This window comes from Dermochelys coriacea, chromosome 4, assembly GCF_009764565.3.
Source record: "Dermochelys coriacea isolate rDerCor1 chromosome 4, rDerCor1.pri.v4, whole genome shotgun sequence".
Lineage (NCBI taxonomy): Eukaryota > Metazoa > Chordata > Testudines > Dermochelyidae > Dermochelys > Dermochelys coriacea.
This window is the reverse complement of record NC_050071.1, coordinates 67436403-67459905: the sequence shown is the minus strand read 5'-3', so window position 1 is coordinate 67459905 and position 23503 is coordinate 67436403.

Genomic DNA, 23503 nt, shown 5'->3' with positions numbered 1-23503 from the left:
CACAAAAGTGAGGACTATGTTGGTGAGCAGTGTATAAGTGAGGATATTAAGCAATTTTTAGTAATGTTACTATATACAGCCTGCCTAACTATTCCAAGGAATCAACCATAATTAAAATAAGAAAAGTGTACCATGGTAATTAAGGAAAAGAACAAGGCAGACAAGAAAGCAAAATCCACACTAAACTGTGAGGACTGCATGACCTATTAAAAAAAATAAGACTGTTGGACAAAGGTCTATAAAAGGGCAAAAATAAAAAAAGAAGCTGGAGGAAATACTGTGAGAGAGTAAATAAAGATCTCAATACATCAGAGAATACAAGGACTGTCAGAAAATTAATGGACTAAAGAGTAAGAGCAATACAATACCTGGCCTTCTAGTTGAGGGCAATGGAGTAATAAGCTCCAACAAAGGAAAAGTAGAAATTCTGGCAGCCAGGTTTCAAAAACTCACTAATAATGAGGATCAGAAGATAGAAACTAGGGAAAGGAAAATAATGTTCCTTAGTAATGATTATGAGATGAGGAGGTAGGAAGAGGATGTAGATCTTATTTTAAATGAAAACTTCGGTATGAGGGAACTCCAAAAAGGGATTATAAAGGAACAAAACCACCATACCAGGCAAGCAGAAAATAAGCTTTGAAATGCCCACATACCTAGGTGATGAAGGCCTGAAGGTAATATTAAAATTACACAATATCTTATAGAGGAAAGGAGAAATATCTAGGGAGGGGAAATATGCAAGTATTGTCCCAGTTAGGAAATGAGGCAAGATGTGCTCTAGGCCTGAGAAAATATACACCAACTGCCCTTACAACATGTTTAGGTAAAACTATGGAAAAATTGGTGACAGAAAGATTAGTTTTCAGAGTAGCAGCCGTGTTAGTCTGTATTCGCAAAAAGAAAAGGAGTACTTGTGGCACCTTAGAGATTAACAAATTTATTTGAGCATAAGCTTTCGTGAGCTACAGCTCACTTCATCGGATGCATTACATCCGATTTCATGAGCTGTAGCTCACGAAAGCTTATGCTCAAATAAATTTGTTAGTCTCTAAGGTGCCACAAGTACTCCTTTTCTTTTTGAGAAAGATTAGTAGAACACTTAAAAATAGGCTCATAGATGGATCACAAAGTGGGATCAGAAGAGGTAGGAATCTGATTATATGTACAATGTGGTCAGACAAGCACAAAAAAGCTTGAGAACCAAAAAAATCTTGATATTATCTTTCATGGGCATAGAAAAAGCCCATAATGTGTTTATAGAGAGAAAAACTATTATATAAAATTGTCAACCATAGGTATTAAAGGAAGAATGTACAGATGGATAAGGGATTTCCTAAGCAAAAGAACCATACAACTCTACATAGGGAAAGCCTTTTTTCATCATATGTTACAGAAGAAACTTCCACAGGGAGTGTCATTAGCCCCACTTTTTTTTTTTCAGATCACGATAAACGACCTTTCAAAATAGATGAGTACAGGCACAGTCACCAACTTTCCTTGGTGCCGGTGGGTGCTCATGCCCTCAGCCCTGCTCCTGGCCCTACCCCACCCCCTCCCTGCCCCTATTGGATCCTCCCCAAATCCCCGCCCCAGCCCCGCCTCTTCCCTGAGCACGCCACGTTCCTCCCCCTCCCCCCCAGCGGTACAAGTGCTGGGAGGGGAGGGGGGAGAAGTAGGATGCGGCACCATGCTCAGGGGAGGAGGTGGAGGCGGAGGTGAGCTGGGGCAGGGCGGGGAGTTGCCGGTGGGTGCAGAGCACTTACCAGTTTTTCACTGTGGGTGCTCCAGCCCCGGAGCACCCACGGAGTCAGCAACTATAAATGCAGGAATAAGGAATAAGCATCACATTATTTGCTGATGACTGTGCCATAGGGACCAAATGCATAAACCTTGAAAGTGATTCCATATGGTGGCAATGATGCACTACAGAGGAGTACAGAATGAGGAAACAGGAGAAGCTTCAAGTTCTCCATTGACAAAACAATGGAAGTGAGGACCTTCACAAAAGATATAATTCAAAAAGAGGTAAAATTTTATATAAAAGACCAGCAAATAAGCCTAGTGGAAAAAGTACAAATTCTTAGGTATGATATTTGATAACAAGCTCACCTGGGGAGATCACAGTGAAAATATTGTAAGTGCAAGGGCAGAATCAACGTAGTTAAAAGTATATCTGGATCCTCCTGCGGAGCGGACAAGAAAATGGTGCTAATGCTGTAATAGAGCACTAATCAGACCTATTGAGTATGGCTTTAGGTCAGCATCAAAAACAACTCCTAAAAAACTAGACTGTATCCAGGCAGAGAGATTGCATATAGAATGTGGTTCCTTCATTACTATGTCTCTCTGTGTGTAATGCCAATAGCAGATGAAGAAAATGCCTATCACTCTTAGAATGAAGCTCCTGTATTTAACCTTTTCAGCCAAAGTACTAGGTAATAGTGAAGATAAGACTAAGCTAATATATACTGATTGTTGGGAATTAAGTGGAGATAGGATAGGACAAAAACTCAAAAATTCCTCATGTATGTAGGATAAAGAAATGGATAAAGGATCTCATTGACAAAAGCAGCTTAAATTAATTAAAAGAGGCCAAAATCTATAGCTATGGGAAAATACTCTAACACTGGAAAACCATCGCCACTGAAAGACATGGTACTATATAATAAAATAAACAGCAGGATCATGATAAATATACAAGATATAGCCAATCAATAGATCTGTGATAAGTGGGGACACTATTGTCAAATAGTGATGGCTCCAGAGAGTAAGGAAGCAGTAGAGTAGGAATAGGTTTCTTTGTGCTCACATTCCAACTTAAGAAAGTCGTAACACTGGCTTTATCTTTGTTTCTATGTCTGAGCTAACGGGATATTGCTGGCACTAACTTAGGCCTTGGATGTCTGGCCAGCTGCCATGCCCATCCTGTCTGATTCCTTATAATGCTGCAGACACTATACAATGGCGAGTCTGACAACATAATGATGTGCTTAATGAAATATTACTGCTAACTGAATTGGTGCAATTGGATGTGCCCGTAGTAATAGCATGGATCTCAGCACATGTAGGGATAACTGACAACAAATTGGCAGACAATGAGGGGGGAAAAAAAGAAGAAGCTATTGAGCATGAACAAGACCTCCTGAAACTGTGTGGTGCTTGTACTAACACTCAAGCACCAGGATAATCATTTAGGAAAGCCATATCTATGGAGAAGTGGGTTTCTATTGCTTGTGTAAGCTGGGTACCCCAGACAGCTATAGATCTGTGGCAACCAAATTTGTGGCTAGGAAGTTCACTGTAAGGTTTGTGGTTATGGAGGTTTGTGAGGCAACTGGCGCTGTGGGGTTTACCTATGGGTGGTTGGCATAAGAACCATAACAGAAACAATGGCTGGTTTTGGAAGGGATTTCCAAACTTCGCTGGGGCAATCATTGAACTCATATCCCAATAGTTTGCTCACCGCAAGGGGACAGTGAGTATATGAATGGAAGAGGATATTAGTTTACCATTCTGCAAGACCTTGTGGACCACTGGGGCATATTCATGAACATTAATGTGGAGTGCACTGGAAAGGTTCATGATGTCAAGTTGCTGAGAAGAATAGGGTTGTATACAATGGTGGAAGCAGAGACTTTATTCCCCAGGTATAAAATTGTTCTATATGGTATATTTCTAACAACTGTTTTGGGGAACACTGCATATCCACTCATGACTTGGCTAATGAAACCTTTAATGTTAGGATTTCAATTTCAAATGCAGTAGCTGCAGAATTGTTATGGAATGTGTGTTTGGTAGGCTGAAAGCTCATTGGCGATACTGTCACATGTCTCTATACCAATGTGAAAAGTGCTGTTAGAATAATGTTGTGCTGCACACTCCACAACATTTTTGAGCATAAGGAGAACATTTCCATCCTGAGTGGGATAAGGCCAGATCTGGTTTGAGAACTGTTTACAGGCAGCTGGATCCAATCTACATGCATACAGGTCCTAGTGGGCAAAGGAAATGGGGGATGTTATATGTGCACACATCACAGCACAGCAGGGAGAGAATATCCTTTTCTTTTACCATCTGTACATGTAAATGAGGGAAAATAAATAGATACTTAAGGACCTACATAGCTTTGTACCTCTGTTTCATTTTGAATTGCTATTAATGATGCTCTGTTATCTGTTCTCAGGTGTCAGTGCACACATTAGGTAAAGCAGTTATTGCAGGGAAACCACAGTGTGCTATTGGCTTGATATTGGTTAACTACTGTTGATGGTGATGGTTGTATTGTTATGCGCTCACTGCTGCTGCTGTTGTCATTATTGACATCTGTATGTAAGGCAATTCATGAGTTTACATTCTTATTAGAATCATTAATGAAGTAGGAGTGCTGATGGAAATACTCTTGGCCATTGTTACTTGTGTTTTTTTGCAGGCCGGGAACATATGAAACTCTATTTACAAGTATAATGGTAACCCCTCTTTAATGCAATGATTTCAGGTTTCTCTTTACACTGGTGAAGGATGCATTAGCACTTACCATGCCACATTTACTGTTCTGAACTACTTTATAAAATAATACATTTCAATGCTTAATTAAAACCCTTTTTTCATAAATGTGCTATCTGTGGAATCCTGGGATTGCAATACACTTTATTTGTGTGCCTGCATTTCTTTTCTTTATTTCTGAGGTGCCACATCATTAGAGACCATTGCTCATGGGAGTGCTTGAACATTTGCAAAGTGCTTATGAAGGAGGTTGGAGGGGAATAACTTAATCACTATGGTCAGTGGTAATGTGGAATTGTAGCCCTTGCAAGGTGCAATTAATACCTGTTGGGACTCCCTTAATCTGTTTGTTACATCGCTTGAGGTAGGGGAATGGTTTTTGTTACATAGAACTGGTAGACACCTTGTGATTGACATTATATTGTGGGATTGCCTGTTTGTTTGTTTGTTTGTTTGTTTTTTTTTGTCTACATGCTCAATGAACACATTAACAAAGATATTGGATGAATCTACAGTGTATGCTTCTTTGGGTGGCATCCATGTAGTGTACATACCTGTGTAGCTTCCCTCTCCCCTTCCTCACCTTGCACAGGAATAAATAGCAGTGCAGACGATGAGGCAAGGCGCAAGTGAGTAAAGACACAACTGAAGGGTGTGAGTATGTATTCAAATACATACCATACATGTCTCTTTACTCGCCCGAGCAGTGCCTCCCCATCTTAACTGCTATTTGAACCCTTCCCTGCCACAGGGACAGAGTCTGGCAGGGGAAGACAGCCGAAAAAGGCTCAGCCATGACAGGCCCAGAGGCACAATTTATTTCTAATTTTCAAAGTTTTCACAAAATTAAATTAAAATTCAAAATTAAATTTTGAAGTAGAAATGCAGACCCTGTGCTTGTGGTTCAATGATTGATTTATAACTATATTTCTTGAACAATAAGGTGGGTGAGGTAATATCTTATTAGACCAAGATTTGCTAGTGAGAGAGAGAGAGAAGCTTTCAAGCTTACACAGAGCTCTTCTTCAGGTCTGGGAAACTTATTCAGAATGTCACAGCTAAAAGAAGTTGGTCCAATAAAAGATATTGCCTCCCCCTTATTGTCTTTCTAATATCCTGGGACCAACTGGCCTACAACACTCCATACAACATTTCTCTTGAGCAACATTTCAGCAGACGGAGAAGGGGAGGGGGGGAACTTGGTGTTTGGTAAGGGGATGTGGTAGGACAGTGCCACTGCTTCAACGAGGAATGATCCAACACACAGACACAGAGCAATGCATGCCACATTAAACAGGGCAGCAAAAATAGTTACACACAACTTCAAATACCCTCAGTGTTAGTGCTGAGTGTCTTGCCGGACAATGAGGCTGGCTGGGTTTACTAGGACATTGTGAACCATTTCAGCTGAAAGCGTTAGACAGCACCCAGTCCAGCTCCTTGTTGAAGGGTAGTATACAATTTGCATGGTGGATTGATTGTTGGAGTCCCTTGCTCCCCTATACAGGAACTTCATGTGCTTAGTTCTTTCCCTGCACTGCTTTGCTATTCAGTGGATACCTGCTTTCACTAGCTTCTCTGAATTTGCACCATAAAAGTGAATATTTCTACTGCTCTGGCTGAAATCATGGAGTATTTTGCCCAGATATTGTCGAGCATCTGGGTATGGTTGGCACAAAACCATGTGTTGACATGTTTACAGTGGCTAGTGAACTCTAAGGGTTTCATGTTAATTGGACATTGCATTAATCCTTCTATTTAAGCAGGCAACAAAATATTTAAATTGATTTTTTGTTTCAATCAGAAATTCATTTGGATAACTGAAAATCAGAAAGGTAATTTTAGTTATATATATTCTGGAACTTCCTCACAATATGGGAATAGTTTATAATGTTAGAATATGATGATATTAATCAGAACATATTTTAAAAATAAAGACTTACAATGTGTAAGATAATTATGTGCCTTTATCACAGAAATTTATTATTGTTTTGATTAGAACTAATAGTGAGCCTTGAGGAAATGAAAACAGATGTTATCTCCAGTCTTCCATTATTTCCCCAAGGCAAATTTCTCCTCTGAACTGCACTTTATACTACTTATCTGCAGTGCAGGTTCCTATTACATATTCTATACTTGTTCCATGTTCAGAACCAGGAGATCTGCTGTGCTGATCACAGAAGTCAGTTTTGCCTTGAATGTTGTTAATGTTGTCATGTTTTAAGAAAGAAATTGTTACTGCTAAACTTATAAAATAGAAAGTTAATTTTAATTATTAGTAGGGCAGACTAAATAGACCATCTGATCTCCTATCACTGCTTATCCAATATTATGATGATATGAGGCACTATCATTGCTGAACAATATTCAGTTGAAACATAAGTATAAGATTTTAACATAATTCAGATCTCTGAGAACTTTACTACAAATATGGCACAGTAAAATAAAAGATGGGGTTATACTTATATGTGTGTGTTCTCTCAAGCTTCATTGCATGTTTAATTTTAAGATTCAGCAGAGCAGTGAGTAACTGGAAATGATACTTTGAAGCTCAATAAGATACCCAGTAGTGGATAAATTATACTATCCCATGTATTAATGCAGAACAAAGTAGTAATTAAAACCAGTAGGCTGTTTGCATTTCAACCCATTAGGTGTCATGGAATAGCATTTTATGCTATTCAAAAATCTGCAGGTATACAGAGGGCAAAGGCAGAGATGGTCCATCCATTATCCTAATAGCAATATCTCTTTTGAAGAACTAATTTGATGCTCTCAGTCATTTTAGTTATAAGGGACTTCTCACTATGAGAGATGGCGGCCGAAATGTTACAGGCATAACAGCAGTGATTAGTCCTCCTACAACACCAGAAATATTGGTGGCCTGAAATGTATTAGAGTTACTGAAGAGTTCAGCCCTTCACTGGAATCACTTTGTATATAAAGTAATCCAATGTTTTATGTCATCTTGAACATATTGATATCTTTGACACTTGCACATTTACTATATTTTGAATAGGTTTATTACTATTAAAATGATGTTTTGAAGAACGTCTTTAGATGGCATTTGTTGTATGTTTGAATTGTGAATAGTAGAGGACAAAAATAGCAAGCAGTACATGAAGATGTGTTGTGGACAACCTAACAGTAGTTACGAATGATAATGTATACTGCTGCATGGTTTCCCTCCAAAATTGTCTGTCTGAGTTGCCCACAACACTCATGCAGTCAGTCAGGGCCACATTTTTAAAAGATGCCTAAAAATAGAGAGAGATGTTGAGGCACTTTTGAAAATCCCCTTGTGTGTCTAACTCCCACTGACTTCAAATTCCTTGGGACTTTAAAATCAATAGGGGTTAGGCACCAGGTGGGATTTTCAAAGGCGCCTAGGCACCTATCTGTCTACATTTAAAAATCTGGTGCTGTGTACCTATACCTGCTCTGCAAATGCAGTGCACTCAGTTCTTTTTCATCTCTACCTCCACCAAAAATGTAATATTTAAAAATTTAAATTCATGTGTCTACAGCAGATAGGCAGTGGTACCAAAAATGTCCTATTGCTAATGGTCCAGTGTTCTAGATTGCTGGGAGGCACATAGTGTAGGTCCAGATTTGCTGAATAAGTTGGAGTTCTCATGAAGCCATGTAACCTCTGCTGAGCAGCCCCTCATCCTCCTCCCAGACTCCAGATAATATCCAGAGACTCATTTCCCTTGTACCATCCAAAGTGGCTGCCTCTATAGGCTTGAGTTTGGAGAAAGCAACCTCTTCTCCCACCAACAATAGGAGCACTATGGGAGGTGAGGGAAGGAAGAGACACCTCTACTAATGGAGCCCAGCCATCTATATAGCCTCTTCCTCTTTCCACTTGGGGGCTTGGTTTTCTGGAGCAGCAGGCACTCTAATAGAGAGCGGAGAAGAGGTCTGCTGGAGGGATTGTTGCCTTGCTCTCTGGAGGAGGTAAGGGCCCCAGCATAACTGAAAGGCCATCTGGCACACTGATCTGCCCTGCTTCCTTCTGAGAGCAGAAGAGAGGGGAGAGTTGCAACTGGGGAAAAATGGGACTGCACATTAAAAACAAACAAAAACACTCAAGGCATGCTGGTGGCTACCTGGGCAAGTAATCTATGTGTCAGTGCTGGGTCAGTGCTCCTATTTATTCCTGTCTTAGTGCATCTCACAACTGATTCTTAACATTTCTCAGCAAAATGTCATTTAAAAACTTATTTTAAAATAAGATTTGTAACAATTAGCACTAGCTGTAGAGATTTTTTCATCCGTCAAACACTTTACATAAGTTAACCACTTCACAGCACTATGTGAGGTAGGTAAGCAAATTGTTTTTCAGGTGGCTTTGAACTTGAAACTAAAATGGATGGAAAAACTCAGAAAATGAATCCCATGATTCAATACAAACAGCATCACTCCTCATTCAGGAGACTTTGTTTAAGTATTTTATTATGCTCTCCAGATTTAATTGTACAGAAAGAATCAGGGACTTAATTCTTAAGTTCCCTGTATATTTCTACAAACAATGCATAATGGCAGTTTAAATTATTGTAAAAGTAAAATGTTCTATTTATCTACACTAACACTAATGTTCCATAGATTTAGCTGTAAGTATGGGTGAAATAATAGTTATGCTTTTTTCCTTAACTTATACAAATATATGAAATTTTCCACTGCTGCAATGTGGATCATTAGCTTTTAAAACTGTTCTGATGAATACAAATGATGAATTAAGAAATATGGAAATCAGTCACTTACTGCTGTCCACCTCTACAGCACATGAAAGAAAATATCTTTCAAAACTTAAAGGAAAAAAACTTACACAGATATGTCTTTGATCCTAGGAGGCTTATTTCAGGATTCAAATATATTAAAAGAGTAACGACTTGCTGTGATTCCTGACAAATGGGAGGAATAATAAAACTTTACATGAATGCAGCATATAATCTTTTCTTCCCAGCATTTTATAAGATTGCCATCAAAAGAGAGTTTTAATACATAATACAGCTGTTTGAGAATATGAATAAATAAAGATTAATATTAAAGGTACATATGGATTGTATAATTAGTGGACCAGGGAATAGCAATTTAAATAATTCATACTAGGAAATGTTTAATTAGGAAATCATCAGTTTTGTCAAGATTGTTTTATTACTGGCAGTTGTAACTATTTCCCAATCATTAATAAGACTGTCATGATGTATATTTTACAACTGACCATAGCTTGATCTTAAAAATACAAAGAGAAAAAAATAAAAAGAAAAACTCTTTAAATTATGTTAATAAGCATGCTTTCCTTTTCCAGTTTAATGAGGACAAGCATCATAACCTGCTCAATAAACAAAGTGCAAAGTGGAACATGTGCAGCTAATATTAGATTTATTTCACTAACACTTTGATGCTTAAAACGGTAAAAAAATATTGGCTTCTTTTTCTACAGGCATTTATTAGCTACAAGAATTATGGTGAGGGTAAGAGGAAGTGGAAATGCTAAATATCAGGAAGAGCCTGTGTGGAGTGGATAGTAATTGAATGGGTTTTCAAACATTCTTAGGGTTCTGACCAAGTTCACAATCTCTTGAATCAACTCCTTGCCCTTTTTGTAATTACCCACACCACCTTTCTTCCTCTTTAATATCATACAGGTCATCTGCCTTCCTATTTGCCATAAGCAAAAAGTCAGCACCAGGTGACCAGCTAGCTCTCTGTAGCTTGCCTCAAGTCCTGCATAGACTACCATTGGTCCTTGGACTGCAGTTTGAGAACCACTGGAGTAAACTTAGCCAAGTGATACTTACAATAGTTTTTTTTTACATATACATGTGCAAAGACAGAGCATAGGTTGGAAGTGGGATTTTTGTGCAATTAAAATCTAATCTTCAGTGTTACATTAATTTAGGATCAAATTCTTACATTTAGAATCATAGAATATCAGGGCTGGAAGGGACCTCAGGAGATCATCTAGTCCAATCCCCTGCTCAAAGCAGGACCAATCCCCAATTTTTTTTGCCCCAGATCCCTAAATGGCCCTCTCAAGGATTGAACTCACAACCCTGGATTTAGCAGGCCAATGCTCAAACCACTGAGCTATCCCTCCCCTGAGTAACAATATTTACAGTAACATAAAAGTAGAAAAAGGTAATTCTTATGTCTATAACGTATCCTATTCTTAAACTTGATCATTAGAGCAGGATGAGATTTTTGGCTTCCTTTCTGCTAAATTTTTTTGGCAAAACCAAAATTATTTGTGCTGTTTTATTATTTCCCAGGGCACAAAACTGGGCAAACCCTATTGTAGCATAACACACTGCTTACCTGCAGGACTCAGTTGACCTTTATCAAGATGTCCTATGCTGGAGGAGGAGACCCATGAGGGCAAATAAAATACTCAAATATATTTAATGCTAGTTTTTAAAATTTAGTAACAGAAAACAATGTTTATGATGGCAACATTAATGGAGGCCTGTTCATCTGCATCTTGTGACTCACACAGGCCTTGTAAGGATGAATGTGAGCCTGAGGCCAGTTAGCATACCAGGCTGCACCTGGAGGAATAGCCAGGCTTAATTGATCATGAAGCCCAGTTGGACAGGAGCAGGCTTGATAGTATAGTATAAAGAGAGTCTGAAGCAGAGTGGGGCTATATGGAGAGATTTTGTAGTTCCCCTTGGGAATTAAATGGGGAGTGAGGAGGAAGCCGGCCTGGGACCTGAGTAGAGAAGTCTGGCAAGGAATGATGGAGCCATCCCTGGGTGTAGAGCAGGCTCCAGTTAGTAAGCCCTGACAAAAGAGCAGGATTTGGGCATTGGTTTGAGTTTATCATATTAGTTCAGGATTTTTGTTAGGGAATTCCAGAACAGGGCCCTGAAAGTCCCAGCACTGAGAAAAGGGTGAGCCTAGAGAAGTTGTGGGGGGGGAAGGCCTGAGACATACCCTGGTAGGAAGACACTCAGGAAGCAACAGCAAGTAATTGAAAGGAGCAGACTTTTGGTGCTGGTTATACGGTCCCTTGATTCGAACCCAATTTAGCAGGAGGGCCTTGGTTCCCATATCAGCCACTGGTATGGTGGTGTGAGGCTGGAGAAGTGGACAGAGGGCCTTGAGAAAGAGGGACAAAGACCTCAGGGCCCAGAGCTTGGGCTGAAGCCCATTGTAAGGGACTGTTTATTCCATGGACTTTACTTGTGAAAGAGAGACTTTAAAGTGACCTTGCTAGAGGGCCAAGTCCTAAGACGAAAGATGGCCACAGAAATGGAGCAGCCATTGGCACAGGGTTGCCAGTTGGGAGGAGAGTTGCTATGTTTGGTCACAAGGAGGTGGTCTAGTGGTGAGTGAATTCCTTCATACACCTAGAACACTCGTATTCAAAAAAAAAAGCAAAATGTGCATTTTTATCTCTGTATATTACTTTTTTTGGCAAAATTCTAGATTTCTCCCATTTATGAGTCAGTTACACTTTCACATAACTTTAAGAAACTTTGTTTCTAAAGTAATTCTAAATTTGTTTCTATCAATCAATAGCAATTTGGCAAAATGAAGGACCGACTTACTAGTGCTTGACACCTGGAGAAGACAAAGTACCTCTGCACCTGCGTGCAAAGGGAACATTCCTGCAGCTAATGGATCTTTCTTGTCAGGAGACATCTCTTTACATTTCACATATCTTGGATATAGAACCATGAACTAGAGACTAACTCTGCTTCCACTACAATCAATCAGTATATTACATTGACTTCACTGGGGTAGTTTTTAGTAAAGAATGCAACTTTATTTAGTGCAGCTGATCCATTGTGTTTCATCAAAAATCTTAGTTGTTTTCAGAGATTCATATTCCTTCCCAGTAAGTGAGTGGTTTTTCAGTTATCTTTATGTAGAATCAGGTATTATCTAATTTGCTAGCAGCACATTTTCAGATTGCAGTTAAACACAAATCTAAAAATCAAAACTTCTTTATGGGATTAAAAATCAAATCAGAATGCTGAAATCCTTACAAAATACTTCACCTTTTTAGGTCAGTAAGTTTGCCTATAGGAATTGCAGATGATTAGCTCTTACCTATGTAAATATCACTAATTAAATAATTGCAGGCATCTATTTCATTATTTAAATGGAACATGTATTAAAAACCAGTGACCACAAAACTCTGTTTCTATGGTTACCATTATGAGACTGAGCATTCTGTCAATGATAAATGTACAGTGATGATGGCTGGAGTATCGTTTTCTTTTTTTTTTTTAATCTGAATTTCAAAGTGACATCAGTTTAAAAAAGTCTATATTCTATAGTGCACCCATACCAGAAGTGTAAGGGAATTGAAGATCATGGTTGACAACAATATGTACGTTGTACAGACTGTCCAAACTAGAGTTTTCTAAGCTGCCTCACCATTCTGACTAATCAGCTAAAGCAATGATTCACTCAGCCAACACTATCCACAGTGGTAGCTACAAATTGTATTTTAAAATGAAAGTTAAGCTACTTAAGGGCCCACTCCCAATCTAATTAAGGTCAGTGCTAGTTTAAAACCTGGTTGTAAACAGAGCTGGTCAGGAAATGGAATTTCTGTCTCCAGGGAAGTGCTGACCACTCACCTTCTAAAAACCAGATCCCTTTAAAATGTCTCAGGGTAGGTAGCCAAAATCCAAAATGCTCAAAATTACTAGTCACTGCTGAAATTTTTTCCCTTGGTTTTATCACTCTCATCTTTATAGAAACCAAACAAAGTAGCCACCTTTTCCCAATACTCAGCCTGATGAAGACGTTGGTCACCTGCATTTGAAATTGCTGATGCTTATAAACCTCCCTCTGCTCTGCATAATGCCTCAGATATCAGATAGGCAAATTGTTCCACCTATAAAAATTCTAATGTAGCCCTTTATTATAATTTCAGAGATGTGGGTGCATAATGGCTGTGTCTTGGACAAATCTACAACTTACTTTATATATAAAGGCATGGGTTTGTTATCCAACATATGCACTAATAGATGCCATAATATGTGAAATAAGTCCAGCTTTAAGACTAGAACACAGTTAACTACACACTGTAAATCAGTCCATAACAGCTCAATAGCTTACTTATGTGGTGACCTTGAGCTAATTAAATGGCTACTGGGGAGCCTATACTGATTCATGGGCAGGTACTAACTCTCCTTTCAGCCTGCACTATGATGGCCAGCCAGTCTGCCCTCCACCAGAAGCAGGACCAGAAGAAATCACTCTGCTGAATCTAAGTAACTGGGATCATACAAGATGAAACTTCTGGTGCCAGATCCTTCATTCAGAAAAGGACATCCCAGTATAACCTGGAAGCTTTCCAATTGTATTCCCAGCCCTCTCTACACACATTTTTATTTGATCTTTAAGTGAATCCTCTGGATATTTCACTCTTAAAATGCGGTCTCTTTCTACTTGGAGAATTATACATACTGTAGCTTCTAGAGGAGAAAAGAAAACAGGTTTCCACATTACTCTAAACTGATCTACACATAGGTACTTAAACATTGCTATATGTAAGGGCCTGCCTACATTTTTAGTATGCTTTCTGAAAACAAATAATTACTCCAAAAAGATGAAAGTTTCTATAGATGACCCAGCCTAGGGGGAAAAATCACTTTTTTTTTTTTAAAAATTCAAACTGTCAACAACAGTACTCAGAGTAGCAGCCGTGTTAGTCTGTATTCGCAAAAAGAAAAGGAGTACTTGTGGCACCTTAGAGACTAACAAATTTATTAGAGCTCACGAAAGCTTATGCTCTAATAAATTTGTTAGTCTCTAAGGTGCCACAAGTACTCCTTTTCTTTTTACAACAGTACTGTGTAGTTAAAATTCTACAAGTTTTTAAAATAAGGGTTGTTTATAGTTTCTGGACCTTCTTGACACTGTCTAAATTAAAAGCACTAAAAAGATTGAAAGCAGGCAAGCAATTAGTGTAAACCATGTAATACAGTCACTTGTGGTAGTTTGAAATAGTTGCAGTACAAATGTAACTTTCCCTCTCAAGTCTGACGTGAAATCAACAAGTTCTTTATGTGAGGAATGCCTTATGGCGGTGTGTGTTTTTCATCATTAAATAATGCAGTATGTTTTTAATATAATTTTTGTCCAGTTGGGAATTCTCTTTGATCCTCATTCATTTCAAAACTGTTTACTCTGTTGTAAGGGTATTTGAATGAGCAATACCATCTGCTCATGTTAGTTTTTGAGTCAGATGTTTTAGCGCTTGTTTCCATCCTCTTCATCAGTGGTTCCCAAACTTGTTCCGCCGCTTGTGCAGGGAAAGCCCCTGGTGGGGCGGGCCAGTTTGTTTACCAGCCGCATCAGCAGGTTTGGCCAATCGCAGCTCCCCAGTGGCCGCAGTTTGCTGCTCCAGGCCAATGGGAGCTGCTGGAAGTGGCGTGGGCCGAGGGACGTACTGGCCACTGCTTCCAGAAGCTCCCATGGACCTGGAGCAGTGAACTGTGGCCACTGGGAGCCGCGATCGGCCGAACCTGCTGATGCGGCAGGTAAACAAACTGGCCCGGCCCGCCAGAGGCTTTCCCCGCACAAGCGGCAGACTAGCTTTGAGAACCACTGCCTTAAGTGATGTGACCAACATTTTTTTTCCCTCTCATTCTCTTCCCAGAAGGAGAGTTGTATGTCCAGTGGACTGTGGTGTTCTGGTAGCTTTTTTTCCTCAGCTATTTGAGGTGAAGGGGTACAGGATTTCTGTACTTGTTGCTGTGCATTTATGTTAGAGAAGGCAGGTCAAAGAACTGCACTTTGGACTTAGAGCAGAAGCTAGTGAGGTTTGTGATGGCCTTTCATTCCTGTGGAGTTCATTTCAGTCTCAGACTGGCTCCTGAGAAAGCTCTCTCTTAAAGTTCCACTGTGCCAGACAAGTGCAGTTGGCCGCCATGGTCTTATGAGTTTTTTTCCAATCTAGTCAGATATACTACAAAAATAAACCTTCTTTGATTCATAGTTCATCTAAATTCAGGAAGCAAAGAGGCATACAATATGTTTTAAATAAACAAAGTGAATAGAACATTTTTGAATGTCAGAAAGAATTAGCAAAAAGAAAAGGAGTACTTGTGGCACCTTAGAGACTAACAAATTTATTAGAGCATAAGCTTTCGTGAGCTACAGCTCAAAGCTTATGCTCTAATAAATTTGTTAGTCTCTAAGGTGCCACAAGTACTCCTTTTCTTTTTGCGAATACAGACTAACACGGCTGCTACTCTGAAACCAGAAAGAATTAGGTTTATGTTCAATAGAGACAGAGGCGGATTATGATTTATTGGGGCTCTGGCCACAAAGAACTTTGGGGACTCCCATACTGCCCTCACCATAGGGCCCTGCTCCTCCTCTTCCCTGTGATGCTCTGCCCCCTGGCCAGGCTAGAAGCCAGAGCTGGGCCATGTTAAGAACCACTCAGGGCCAGACTTAAGAAAAATGATGCCCTGGGCAAACTTGTATTTTGGTGCCACTGGCCTCCATGGGCTCCACATCATCTCTGGCCCCTCAGGTCTCCCCACTCCCCCAGAGCCCCTCTGCCTCCCTCCAGTGGGGCTGCTCTCAGGCTCCCCCAGCCCCTGCCCCTGCCCCTGCCTTGGGCAGGTGGAAGGTCTGGGGATCCCTACAGTGACCTGAACTCCCTGGGCAGCTCTTACTATGGCCTGGCTCCAGCTTCTGGCCTGGCCAGAGGGTGGGGCCCCGGGGAAGAGTAGGAGCAGGGGTTGGAGCCAGAGTTCCGGCACTGGTGGCCTCCCACTTCTACCGAGGTTCCAGGACTTCTGCGGAGGCCCCCAAATTGGCCAGGGCCCATGGGCCCATGTATTAATCTACCACTGAATAGAGATGTGAAATGTCTGTACCAAATCTCAGAATGGTCATAAGGTGGACATTTTTGCATATTGTTGGTCATTCTAAATAGCTCTAGGGTAAGCAAAGTTTGACAAGAAAATTTTTCAGCAAAGTTAGGCGCGTGTGCTCAAGTATCCTGCTGAATGAGTGCCCTACAGGAAAAATGAAATTGTGGAAAATTTCAGAAAACATTATCCAGAGTTTTGCATAGCTGCATATTCATTTCATGGTTTGGAAAACTTTTCATGTAATGCTTCATTCAAATAGTAGTCCAGATCCTGAGCTGGTGTAATTCAGAGTAGTTCTATTGAACATACTGACTGACTGCTAACTGAAGATGTGGTCTGGTGTTCATTCTTTCATAAGTTTTATCCAGAATATATTGTGTACTTAGAAGAGCCAAACAGTTTCGGTTTTCAGGAGAAGTTTCTAAAGAGCAGAAGCCCTGAGCCATGCATGAAACTTCATGTGCAATTTTGAGCTGTTTGCATGCACAGTTCCTGCAAAAGTGTGAAAATCAGATAGCTGTGTGCACAAACAATGAGTAACTAGCATATTTAGTGTAGATTATTGGCCAACGGGGCATGTGTGTATTCTACTTGAACCCAGCAGAGAAGGAGACACACAGAGATTGTTGATAGAAATACACCCCTCTGCTGTGCTGGCTTTATTATTCTTCTGGTAGTATCAATGGTGAAAACTGAAACTAACCTAAAAAATGAGGCTTTGCACTGTGTAGGAGGGAGTGCTCAAACATTTAAAGGGACAGGGCATCATACTGTGTGTGCTAGTATCCAAGCTGCATGTACAATTGTGGAAACTGTCAGCACAAACTAGTTGTGCAATTGTGTATGCTTTTGTACATTGCCCTTTGCTCCTCAGGTTTTGAAGTCCTTGTTTAGTAAACTACATATCTGTGTATGGTTTAATCACCTCTCAAATGTCATGGATTACTTCAGCTTCAGGTTTTCCTCCCTCCATTATGAACTTCATTATGAGTAATGGCAGGGGGGATATCCATTTTACACTGTGAATTTAAAAAATACAAATAAGTGGTAGACACTGAAATGCTTTCATTAGCCGTTTTCTTCTGTTATAACTGGATCTATCACTTTTTTTAGATTGAATTATCTAATGTTGTTAACTAATAAAAGTCAATGAACTGCTGAAAGCAGATATGAAGCCTGATTTATTCAACTATACTTTGAGTTTAACCAGTTTTAGGTACCCACTGTGCTCGTGTCAGATTGAAAGAGCTCAACATCTGAATCATTTTTATTTTTTGTGGTTGTGACCTTCAGTAATAGACATAGTGAGCAAATCTAAAGATAAATGATTCAGTGATGCATAATGTAGAGTCACTGAAGGGTCACACAAAAAGCCGAATTGCCATGTCTTCACTGCTGATTCAACTTGAGTTAAGAACACACCTGTTATTTGCAGTGTAGACATACCTTGAGTTGCCACCTGTCATTCCTGAACCTTATTATATTTTTAATTAAGACCTCATTACATTTCCATCAGTGTTTTTTATGATAGAATAAAAATTAAACTAAAAAGTGAGAAATGTTTCAATACATTATTGAGCATCCTGGCTCTCATTTTAATCTATGCTTGTTACTTCCAGGATGGTCTGTGATATCTGTGTTCCAAGCCTTTGTATATCTCACCTGAAGCAATTGGTAGAATAAATCTGAGGAACTAATGCTGGCAAAAAGGGATGTAATTTGCACACTCATCCCAGTTTGACAGGTTTCAGAATGGTAGCCCAGTGTGAGCACCTGTTCCTGAGGTGGGAGAACCCCCAAGAGTGGAGAGCTTCCTTTTAAGCATAGTTAAAGATGCCTGGGAAGATGCCATGATTCGATCTATCTGCAAAGTGTCCTGGTCATACTCCCCCTGGAGCCAGTGCCACCGACTTCTTAGACTATATTGATTAGCTCAGGGCACCTCGCTAGAGAAGGTGTTGCACTTGGCACAACCCTCTTGTAGATAGATTATATCTAAGGGTTTTCTCCATATTCATTCGTCTAAACTAGTCGCAGCAGGAAGCTGGCAGAAAATCACTTATTTCTCACCTTGTTCGTCAAATGCACTGATTGGAGATCAGACATACATGAGGATCTAGCCTGTTGTGGTGTTTGGAAGGATACATCAGAACTGAGGGAGGAGAGATTGAATACAAAATGGAGGAAGTCAATATCATCATGAAACTCTGAGGAACGTACTGGGGGTGTTCCAAGGTTGGGGATTAATGAGACAGATTTTGTGGTGGAAGAGGGGCAAAGGAGTCTAGGGAGGCTGACAGGGGAGAGTGGAAGAATTTGACAAGATGTGTTATATAGTGCCATTGTGATTTGTTCCATGGGACAGATATGTGCACCATTGATCTGTGCATGAACTCGGCCCTCCACATCAGTCTCTGCCCATGGCTACATAGATGGGGTATCAGTCATCTCTACAGAACTGTGGATCCACTTAGCACAGTCACTGGGTTTCAGGGATGCCTATGTGAAGAGGACTGGAAACATACCTTTCAATAGCCTGTCAACTAATGCAGCATAGAGTTGTATTAACATTTCTGTGATGCTTCCTCTTTGCTGGAGAACCTCCCCTGAAGTCTGTGTGTTGAGGGGAGACATTGCAGGTGCTGCCACATGTGAGAATCCCTGGCATCACAACTCCAATGCAGCTGAGATACCAGGGAGCAAAGAACTATGGACTCGGTAAGGACACACAGGGCCTCAGCTTTCATGACCCTGCTCTTTACTGGAAACTTAAAGGTTGAGGAGATCAGTTCAGAGAATAAATAGGGCTTGAAGGCTGGACTCTGTTTCCCTCACAACTTCCCTCACAAGGGCTTGAAGGCTGGACCTCAGATCTTTTTCATCCTGGCTTCCTTCCAAGAGTTTTCCTGCAGGAGAGCATTATTTAAGCCCATATTATTCTCTTCTTAATGATCCAGTTTAGACCATTGCTATGCATCATGCATCTTCCTTGATCTCTCCAGAATGCTTCCTTGATCTTTTTCATTAAAGGTTTTAGGTCGTTCAGACCCCTCACTGTGTCTTTGAAAAGGAAAAATATTTTTTCCAGTGGGCAGTATGTTTCCCATATCTAAATTAAATTTGTGAACATGTTGCCTAGTTTTCATTTAATTGAATTAGATACTTCTGGAGTTTCTCATAATTCTGTGATGGTTTTTCTATCTGAATAATTGTGTGTTATCGGCAGATTTAGCATCTTTTATGCGCATCTTCTATATCATTACTAAATATCTTGAACCATATTACTACCTGACTTAATCTCTTGGGCACCCCACTAATTTTTTTTTCTCCAAACTGTCAATTATAATTTCTTGTTTCCTTACTAGTTTTTGATCCATGGCACAACCTTACATCTTGTTTCTCATCCAATGCCTATTAAATTTATTTTAAAATCTTTTGCAAAGGACCCTGCCAAAAGATCTGTGGAGGTCCCAATAAATTATATATATTTGTTCCCTTTTGCCCATTATTTTATTAACGTTTTCCCACAATTGTGGCATGTTTGACAGGAATGACATATCTTTGCAGAAATCATGCTAATTTATTCCTACCAGTTGAGTTTCATGCAAGTGGTATTTTCATTTGCTTGTAATATTGCTTTTAACCACTTTCCCCCATACTGAACTTAATTACATTTTCAACCACTGCTACTCTTTAAAAGATAAATCCCATGTTGACCACCTACCAAGTCTCAGAGACAGGTGATGTTTGAAGGATATATTCTATGTTTGGAATTAAGTAGTTTTATATTTTACTTATTTTGGAATTTTGATAATTTTTTTCTGGCTCTCAGGGTTTACTGTTATGAAGTTTCTGAATTTGTATGTACCTCTCTTCCAGAGAGACCTCTCTCACTTAATATCTCTGATTAGCCTCTTTATTTCTATAGCTACAAAATGTGTGCAGCTCCATATGTGATATTTTATGCACATTATTTAATAAGATAATTTCATGTTTGTAAATAATTTGCATATATCCATAAACTTAATCTTAAAAATTAACGGTTGGTGAAAGGGATAGGATTGGCAGCCCTAGTAAATTAAGTCTTCCAGGGAAGTAGTGGGCAAACTTCCCGCTTACAGCTGTCCTGCCAACTTGCTTCAACTCTGAATGGGGATCGTGGGCTAAGAGAAACATGACCCATGCAGTTCTTGGCCTCTCTGCTGAGTCTGCCAATTAGCACAAAGCATGGTGGGGATAAGGGAGCTGTAAATAGGACTCAACAAATTATTTAGCAGTTACATGAACGTGACATCTCTGAATTTCCTATTTACACCTTATCTACCTCAGTTTATTTTCTGTTCTGGGCCTGATCCTAGTCTCATAAAGTTAAATGGAGTCACTGAGGTATCCATTAAATATACCTTTTGTGGTCTCTCATCCTAATTTTAAAAAAACACCAGAAAATTTTACACCATTTCACAGGGTTGGTATTCTTCAGTCTAGACAACACAAGGAAAGGAATAGCAGATGTGGGGGTTGTATATCGTGATGTTTTGGCAAAGCTCTGTGGCAGATACTATCAGTCTGTTGCTTATACTTGGCTAGAGGTAAAGTCTTCAATTTCACTAATATTAAATTAAATCAAATCAAATCAAATCAGTTATAGACAGGAAGAAATGATAATTTCCCTAAACATAGTAGATTTTGTCTTTCATATAAACTAAAGGATTTACCCAGAGCCCATTGAAATCAACTGACAGACACCCATTGACTTTGGTGGAAAATTACATTAGCTGACAGTGTATCCCTCAGTCTCTTGGAGTTAACATACTTACACTTAACTGTAAGTAACACAATTAAAAAAAATATTATCACAAGAATTGAAAAGTTAAATGGAGCAGGAAAGAGATACATGATATATATTTAGATGAAATTTGAACATGAACATAGAATCAATGAGCTACAGCAATACCATTTCAGATGGCAGAAGGTGTAGAGGAGAAGATTTTTATACCACCAGTAACCAGACTGTGTGAACAGTTTGCTTTTATAAAGCAGTACATGCAAACAAAGTGAGGACTTCCCCAATACTCCTTTCCAATTAAAACAAAAATCTTTTGATTGTGGTACTGGTAGATCATGGGATATTAGCCCTTAAAACTAAGACACAATTATGTTTGGAAATTTTATTTTACATAATCTTTAAAGATTTCATAGGATCATAGAATATTAGGGTTGGAAGATACCTCAGGAGGTCATCTAGTCCAACCCCCTGCTCAAAGCAGGACCAACACCAACTAAATCATCCCAGCCAGGGCTTTGTCAAACCTGGCCTTAAAAACCTCCAAGGATGGAGTTTCCACCACCTCCCTAGGTAACCCATTCCAGTACTTCACCACTCTCCTAGTGAAATAGAGTTTCCTTAATATCCAACCTAGATCTCCCTCATTGCAACTTGAGACCATTGTTTCTTGTTCTGTCATCTGTCACTACTGAGAACAGCCAAGCTCCATCCTCTTTGGAACCCCCCTTCAGGTAGTTGAAGGCTGCTATCAAATCCCCCTCACTCTTCTCTTCTGCAGACTAAATAATCCCAGTTCCCTCAGCCTCTCCTCATAAATCATGTGCCCCTTAACCAATGTTATATAGCAGATTATTGTGACAATTCATGAACCTTTACCCACTTTTCACCAGTCAGGCTAACAATTTTAAGTAGGCCTGCTATGCCCCGATTATTAAAACAGCTATTGTCTCTGAAACTGACTGCTACTTACAGACACATTCAGGCTTTGAATACAATAGTGATAGGGTGTGACTGTATAATGATTTGTGAAAAGCCCTAATAGGATAGACTCTCTGGTCTATGCTTCTCAAAGAGGTGGGCTGAAGTTCAGGAAAGGGAAGTGAAATTGTGTTGTACATAACTTACCTACTGCATCCATTTCAATACTACATGTAAATTCTTTTAGTATTAATGGGATTTACCTATGTAAATATCTTTAGCATCAATGAGAGATAAAACTATGCAGCTTAAAGGAATTTTGGTAGATACATGCTACTATACTTTTCACCTGATCCCAAACCCACTGAAATCAATAAATATCTTTCTATTGACTACAATAAACTTGGGTCCCATTCTGTTCCCATTTGCTCCTTATCTCCTGTTTTAAGCAGAAGTGCCCTGAGATTCTCTATGTGAGGCTGTTATGAAGAAAATTATCACTCTCTATAGTTCAATCTTAAAGAAAATATTCATACAATCTTGTAAGAAGTCTTGAAAAAAATTGTTACAAATGTTTGAATATCTTAGTGGAAAATGTTATTTGTTCATTAGTTTCTTCATAAACAGAAAACAAATATTTGGTGCACTCACACTGTAAGAACTGCATAGTATTATCATTCCATGTCAAGTGATGAATAGTTGTAGTCTTCAGATTATGTGGCTTTTCAAGGACATGATAGTTTTTCCTCAGACAATTTAATCAAAAGAGAACATAATTCTGCTTTGGCAGGAGATGGCAATTAAGTTCTCTTTCTAATGGAGAATAGATTCTTTCCTTGATATACAAAAGGAAAAAATGATTTTTTTCTTCATTTGTTTTGGTGTCAAATATACTCAGCAATATTATATTACTGCTATTCACCAAAACTGAATCTGTTATTTTCAGCCTTAATAAAAGTTATGCAAGATAACTTTGTGTACATACAAAGGATTGCACAATTTTATGGTATTTGCAGAGGTATTGTGTGCTGTATAAGCTTAGTGTCCCATGGTGGCTAATATGATGACTACACATTGTGGACCACATTTTCAGTCTGGTGACATGCAATGTGATTCCACAAAACTTACATCCACAATTTTAAGGTGTAAGTAGTTATTCACTAAGTAGTTTCATCTGTAAGTGCTCAGATTTGCATCTGTAATTCATTTGCAGGTACAAGTTTTGTGGACTGATTACAGCAGCAAAAGAAATCAGGCCACAGTTCATCTGTCATAATTCATCTATCGCCACGTGTCCAAACAATATGCAGGGATTTAAAAAAAAACCCAACAGATTGTTGACAATAAAAGTATAGATGCTTATAAACAGACATAACAGCTATAACATTTGATATGACAACTAAGACAGAAGGTGTCCCTCTGAGGATTAGCTGCT